The sequence below is a fragment of the Gossypium hirsutum genome, chromosome D05 (genome assembly GCF_007990345.1).
Source record: "Gossypium hirsutum isolate 1008001.06 chromosome D05, Gossypium_hirsutum_v2.1, whole genome shotgun sequence".
Taxonomy (NCBI): domain Eukaryota; kingdom Viridiplantae; phylum Streptophyta; class Magnoliopsida; order Malvales; family Malvaceae; genus Gossypium; species Gossypium hirsutum.
Genome location: NC_053441.1, coordinates 19,515,286 through 19,522,717, shown reverse-complemented (window position 1 = coordinate 19,522,717; position 7,432 = coordinate 19,515,286). Strand labels below are relative to the sequence as shown.

Genomic DNA, 7,432 nt, shown 5'->3' with positions numbered 1-7,432 from the left:
CTAGTTGAAGTACTGGTTTGTGATGTTTGATGGGCCGGGTGGATTAACCGGGATGCAGATATGGGCCTTCTTTTAATGATGCAATGGGCTAAGGGAATATGGCATTGAATGTTCTAATGGGTTAAGTGATTTGTGCGAGTGGGTAATAACAAGGATTTTTCAATTTTGAGTGAGTTTGATTTCTGATTTCAAATTAAATATTTTTTATTTATTTAAATATAAAAATATTAATATAATATTAATTTTTACTTTTTAAATAGTAAAATAAGCCATTGTGTTATGGGACTAAAAATTTAATTAGTTTTGCAAATCGCACAACCTTGGGCGATTTCTTAAGTTCAAATTCTATTAAGGTACCAAAACAAAGTAAAGCAAACTCAAAACGAAAGAGCAGTGAACGAACAAAAAAGCCACAAGAAAAATAGTGCACACAAGTGTTTGAGTAAATGCTCTCAAAAGTATTCTATTACTTTGAAGGTTTGTAATTGAGTGATTACAAATGAGGGGAAAAACATTTATTTATAGTTGAGCTCTTGTAGATTTAACGGTATAAATCGAATTACATTGACAACTAAAATTGTTGCTTATCTACAAGATGAGAGTCCTAAGAGACTTAAACTCTATACATCTTTATCCCTTAAGGTTTACAATAATTACCGTAGTAACTCTATTTTTACTGGAGTGTTTCACTGGACCATTAAGGTTTCAAGTAGATAGGCTTCTTCATGTATTTCATGAATCGGGTCAGTGCAAGTGGATTAAATGAGCCACATTTAATCAATTGACCTCTATGAGACAATCTTTGCGCATTCATCACGGGTTTTAATCCGCGACCCATGACAATTGCGACAAGTTAAACTGAGTTGGGCTCAAGCCTAAGCATTAAACTTTTTTTAAAATTAGATCACAATTCATCTTAACTTATGAACACATCTATATTAAACATTTTTTTTGTAAGGATTAATTTTTATTTTAGCCTCTAAACTTTAGTAACTTGTACTTAGTTGGTACGTAAATTTTTTTTAGACTTAATCAATAATTGAATTTGGAAATTGTTAACCACATTATTTTTCTTAGTGGCGGATCCAGAATTACAACTTACAGGGAGCAGGGGCGAAGGTAGAAAATTAGTTTGGGGGTGACGAAATTAAATTATATATTTTTATGATAGTAAAAATACAACTTCGTCATTTTAATAGCCTATATCTTTATAATTTTTAGAGGATTAAATCATTTTTTTATCATTTGAGGGGAAAAGTGTAATTTTACCATTATTAATTTAAAATTTTATAAATTATAAACGGCCTAAATGAAAAATTTTCCATTTTAAAGGGGTTGAGGCCCCTGTCAGCCTTCTCCCTAGATCCACCCTTAGCCTTTTTGATGTAATTTGGCAGTTTAAGTACCCAATTAGTGCAAAAAAAAAAAGACTAGGGGCTCAATTGCTTTTTTTGAAAAATTTTGAGGGCCTTTTTTTTATGCATTTTGACAGTTCAAATATCCAATTTAGTGCAAAAAAAGAAGAAGCAAAGGCTTAATTGTTTTTTTGAAAAAGTTTGAGAGCCTTTTTACACCATTAAACCTTTTTTATACTTGGTAGACGTGAAGTTATAAATATTTAATTGTTAATGTGATTTTTAGAATTTCTAAAGAATAATAATATTTAAAAATCTTATAATTTTTTTATTTCATGTGCATAAAAAACTTAAATAAATAAGTGTTCAGATTTAGATTAATCACGCTGTACATTTATTCAAATTCATTCTAGAGGTATAACTTTTAGTTATTTTATATGTTTTTATAATTAAAAATAATGTTATAAAAGTCGATTGAGTTTTAGCTCAATTGGCATAGACATTGTTGCTAGTATAGGATGATGTGGGTTCGAGTGCGCTAAAGCGCATTATCCTCTTATTTAAGGGTTGGAGATGAGCTATTGGTAGTTCTAGACATTGTGTGCAAAAAGAACTATATATGATAAGAACCTATAATGAGATTAATGTTAAAAGAATAATAATATAAAAAGCTAATATTTTTATAAAAGTTTCAGTTTTTGGATTTTTCTCATACATAATTTTAGAATTGTTTCTTGAATTTTTATAGTTTTTCTTATTATGATTTTATATAATTTTAGATTTTTATACATCTTTAATATTTTTTTAGTTTTTTTATTGTTTCTCAAATAATGCTTGGTTGATGTAGCTTGCCAAGTGGTATCGTGTTATTGGCTGTCAATTTCAATAATAAAAAATTTTGGAGTTGATTAGTTATGAACTAGCTCGATTAATCGATTCCAAATTTAAGTACTAAATAAGTCTAAAAAAAGTTTAGATATCAATTCATGCAAGTTGGATGGCAATGAAACAGGATTGGGGTGCGAATATTGTCAAATTCACTATTGTTTCATAGTTGATGTGTTTTGTCCCATCACTCACCCCCGCTCCACTATGGATGTTTAATTTTGAAAACCACTCACCCCATGGATGTTGGATGCATCCATCCATCCCCACTTCACGCCATGCCATTTCAATTTAATTTTTATTAGTTTTTTAAAATATTTTCAATCGTTTTTTTTTAATTTTTAAAATATTTTCAATCTTTTTTAAAACTTATAAATATTTAAACATAATTATTCAAGAAAAACATTTAAACATAAAACATATGGGTTTTTTATAACATACACTTACCCTTTAATAGTTATAAATATACAAGGGTCAAATAGTAATTTTAAATAGTGAAGTAGAATAGATTGAAACAAACAATTACCATAATTGCTGCAGTCCGATGATCTATTTCATCCCCGCCCATGTTCCCTTTTTAAAAGAATCTACTCTAAATGAAACAAACCAATTCAAGATCCATTTAACATCCTAAATTCTAAAACTAAAATACCTTTTATAATAAAGAATAGACTTTAAATTTTAATATGAAGTCTCAATTAAATTCAAACAATAAGAGTGCGTTTGGTTCGCTGTATTGGATTAGAGATGTATTGGATTAGAAGTGTATTGGATTAGAGGTGTATTGGATTAGAGGTGTAATAGCAAATCAACTGTTTGGTTGAATGTAATGGAATAGATGCGTAATAGTAATCTTGTGTTTGGTTGAATGGAATAGAGGTGTAATAGCATAGTGGAAAAAACTAAAATGACTAGAATACCCTTAGCATAAATTTATTTTGGTAAATGATTATTGTTATTGTTATTTAAATTTTAATAAGATTATTATTATCAATAATAAATATTTTAATCATATTTAAACATAATTATTATTAAACATATTTTAATTAAAATATATAATTTAATAAAATTCTTAATAATTACCAGAAATTTGTTTTGGTAAATTATTATTGTTATTGTTATTTAAATTTTGATAAGATTATTAATATGAATAATAAATAATTTAATCATATTTAAACATAATTATTATTAAATATATTATACTTAAAATATATAATTTAATAAAATTCTTAATAATTAATATTCTTATATGAATTTACTCAAATCATAATATATTATATGATACTATAAAAGATAATTTGAAATAATTAATATTAAATATATTTTAATTAAAATATATGATTTAATAAAATTTAAAATAATTATAACTAATAAAATTTAATAAGTAAGAATTGAACTCTAAAAAATAAAAAAAAAACATAACCATATCGAATTATCATCAAGAACTCGATTGAATTTACAACAATTCTGAATTAAACGGAAGTACCGCCTCAATATCTCACTTTCAACTAAAAATATAAAGCAAGCATTCAATAGAAGAAATTCAAGCCGATACAATATCTCTTTCACCTTGCTCTCAACTCCAATTGGCCTTCCATGAAACCGATTCTTCACTTCAAACAAAATAGCTCACCAATCTAGCAGGAAAACGAATACTGTCCAAAGTTGCCATTGAAAATAACCTCCAACTTCATGTGTCCATTCCACAAGTTAAGGGAAAAAGCAATCTCTGCCAATTCTGGATTTATATGATGCATTGATAAATCAGGAAATAGAAGGCCATGAGGTAAGGTTGCTAAAAAATCACAATGAATCAAAAGTAATTTACCTCTCCAGGAAGGCTAAATTGCCAAGAGCACATGTTTCCTCTAAAGCACCAAAAACCAGAAGACATATTTGTTGACAAGTTGCAGTACTGCCTCAAGATCTTAGTTCAACTACAATATAAAGCAAGCATTCAGCAGAAGAAATCAAAAGCTTACTTGTTCCTCGTTTTCAGCAGAAGGGAATCTCTACTTACTCTGCCTATGTCATGAGCACCAATGCCAGAAACTAAACAATGAAGCTGAATGATGTCCATCACTGATCCTATGAATTAAAACAATCAATGCAATCAGCTAAATTCAGAAAAACAATTCAGAAAAATAATTACATGACAATGAAACATGAAACATGAAATAGTATAAGAACAATTTTATTACCATAATCCAAGTTTTGGTTAGTTCCCATTGCAACGGTAACATAGACACAGAAACATGCTCAATCATAATGACAGATACAAACACAATAACATCAGTCGAGGAAGATTACCACCATTTGATTGATACGCATGAACCCCGCAATAGTACATTCAATGACATAGAGTTGCAACCAGTAGCTAAGGTTAAATCCAGACGCACCATTGGCAGTTTCTAATGAAACTCTGAGTCAGTTTTGTACACCTCTTCTTAGACTGCCTACGACTCTTTCCCATTTGACTATCTCTAGATTTCAGAAGGATGACTTACAAAGATCATCTATGTGACTGTGTCTGTTATAAGAGAATGACACAATAGCACAGTAATTGTCTAATAATAACTCAACAACAAAAGACTTCCACACAAAAGGTAAGAACACAAGGAAGTGTTGGGGAAGCTCATTAGCAAGTTTGTTATAAGTAACCTATGAACATTTAAACATGTCAATGCTCAAACTCGCTCACCACTACCTTCTGATTCCATGGCCTTTAAACTTTCTGCCATCATTTGATCTCTGTTCTGTCTTTGTCTTTCTACAGCAACCATATACAGGGCTACATAAGAACTAATTGTGAATTACCAGCAAGAACAAGGAAACAAGATGAAGTTTATAATTCAAGAGTGAAAATAATTCAACAAAAAAGTGAAAATAATCCAATTTATCTGTTCGCATCTATCCTTCCTACAATTCACCTTTTAACAATTATAGACCTAGTAAGAAACCTATAACAATCACAAAAGGCACCAGCACTACTAAACAAACCCACACCAAAATAAAAGTATAAGCATTTACAAGTATTCTGAACAAGATCCAAGTTAGTAAGCAACTTTCCCATGTTTAGTTGTTACATGGCATGTTGAACATCTGCTATTCTGCAAAACTCCAAAAACAAAGAGTACTTCAAAAGCTGCTTCAAGGTGTAATTCATAATTTGACGGGACACTAGGATGCGAGATTGGAAAGAAAAGAGTACCTTTGTGCAAAATGGTTAAAATATAACTGTAGAAGCTAAAAAGAAACTACATATATTTCTACAACTTCCGATTTGACCTCGTCCTCATTCCAATTTTCTCATTCTCATCTAGTTTGGGAACTACGTTGTCTTCAAGCTTTGTGCCTCCTTCTGACACGTCTTTCATTGGCTACAGAATAAAAACACTTATGAACCGCAAGGATACAAAATAGAAAGACTGAAAAAGACACCCAAAAACAAAAGAACCTGATCAACTTGTATAACTATTATGAGAAATTTAATAACTTGATCATAAATGGGGAATGCTACTGTTAAAGACCCGGGGAACACAAATGAGGGGAAAAGCAAACAAAATACAAATGCACATTGTAAATAAGAGCCTAGTAAAATGTTGATACTGTCATCTGCATGCAAGAAAAAAGGAATTTGCATATAGCTAGAATCAGCCTTTACCTGATAGGGCTTGGTAACTTGAGAAACCTTCCCCAAATGTGCTTCTTGAACAATTACTGGATCCCCAGATCCACCATTCTCTCCTGAAGCACTTGCAAGACTGCACATTCCTCCACTTTGAGGAATACCCTGCATTGATTCTGCTACAATATCCTGCAAATGATCAGTATTTCCTAGATTGGAAGAATCAACTACAACCTTTTTTTCAAAAGTCTCTTCCAAAATCTCTGTTATTTTATCAACAACCAGTGCATTAGTCTCATCAGCTCCTCCTTGACTCTGATCATATGACAATGATACAGGCTGATCTGGAAGCGAATTTGGTTCAGTTGAATTTACACTGAAAAACAACAAACGTAATTGTAAACAAACCTCAGTTATCTGAATCAAGAAATAATCAGAATATCAGCACATGGTTAAATAACATGCCAAAAGAAATCAATATAAGAGCAGAAGTGGATACCTGTGAGCACAATCCTCTTCTTGAATTACAGAAGCATCTTTTGTTTGCCTCCTTTTTTTAGTACCACGTGAAGGTGAGCTGTCAACTCTTCTTTTCCTTCCAGCTTGAATCCCTTCTTCAGATACTAAAGACTTTCCCGCATTGCTTTTTTAAAATCCAGATTCCAAATGATGAATTCCTCCTTGACTCTGATAGAAAAAGGAGAAATTAAATGAAAATTTGTAACATAGGGTAGAAAGAGTGAAGAGAAACAGAGGGATTTTCCATTACTCGAGTGGCGAGCTCGAGAGACTAAGCGTTGTCGACGATAGAACCAGCAATGGCTACAGTGACAGTGGGGATATCGTCGGCTTTTTTGGTTTCACTGGTTGAGAAGAAGAAGGTCGACTGGTTGAGAAGGCAATCGAAAGAGTGGCAGAGCGAAAAAGAAAAGAAAGGAAACGGAGGGAACAAATCGGCAGCAAAGAGGCATAATGGACTGGGAGGAAATCAGCAGAAAACAAAAGCAAAGAAATAAGGAAGGAAATCGGATGAAGGAACAGAAGAGAAACAAGGGGATGGGGGAGGGCAAATCAGGGAGGTGATGCTCAATCAGTAGCTAATCTGGGCAAAGAGGGGGGAATAGAAATCAGTGGATTTCACCGAATAAGAAGGTAATGGATTAGATGCGTATTACCAATACATCAAACCAAACGACGTGTTAGAGAAGTATTAGGTGGGGCCCACCGATTAAGGGTGTATTGGCTTAGCCAATACACCAAACCAAACAAGCTGTAAGGTTTTTTTGACATGGCTTCTATATGAAAACAACAACCATTTCCCATGATGTTTGCGGCTTACCATCAAATCCTTCGAGATTTTCAACGTAGAAGAAAATCATGAAAAGCAAATTAAAAAAGAAAAAACTCCGGTTGGAATTTGTTTGATATGGAAAACAGAAAACAAAACTTAAGTTTGTCAAAATTACCAACTCACTGCTGACAACATTTTTGTTGTAACCAAACATTTGGAAGAATTTAAGAGCTAAGAAAATAATTAAACACAAGAGCACGCCGTTGACCTGTA

The 7,432-nt window shown here is 31.7% G+C and overlaps 1 long non-coding RNA gene across 2 annotated transcripts; it reads right to left on the bottom strand.

Moving 5' to 3' along the window:
- Nucleotides 1-3,713: 3,713 nt before the first annotated feature.
- On the bottom strand, nucleotides 3,714-5,108 carry LOC121217820 (uncharacterized). Of its 2 annotated transcripts, XR_005914025.1 has the most exons (4): nucleotides 4,948-5,094; nucleotides 4,261-4,328; nucleotides 4,069-4,177; nucleotides 3,715-3,978 (listed from the first exon to the last, which is right to left on the bottom strand). It is a non-coding gene; the product is annotated as an uncharacterized lncRNA (long non-coding RNA). The 2 variants fall into 2 exon arrangements; XR_005914024.1 differs by having other exon boundaries at nucleotides 3,714-3,978; nucleotides 4,069-4,328; nucleotides 4,948-5,108.
- Nucleotides 5,109-7,432: the final 2,324 nt, after the last annotated feature.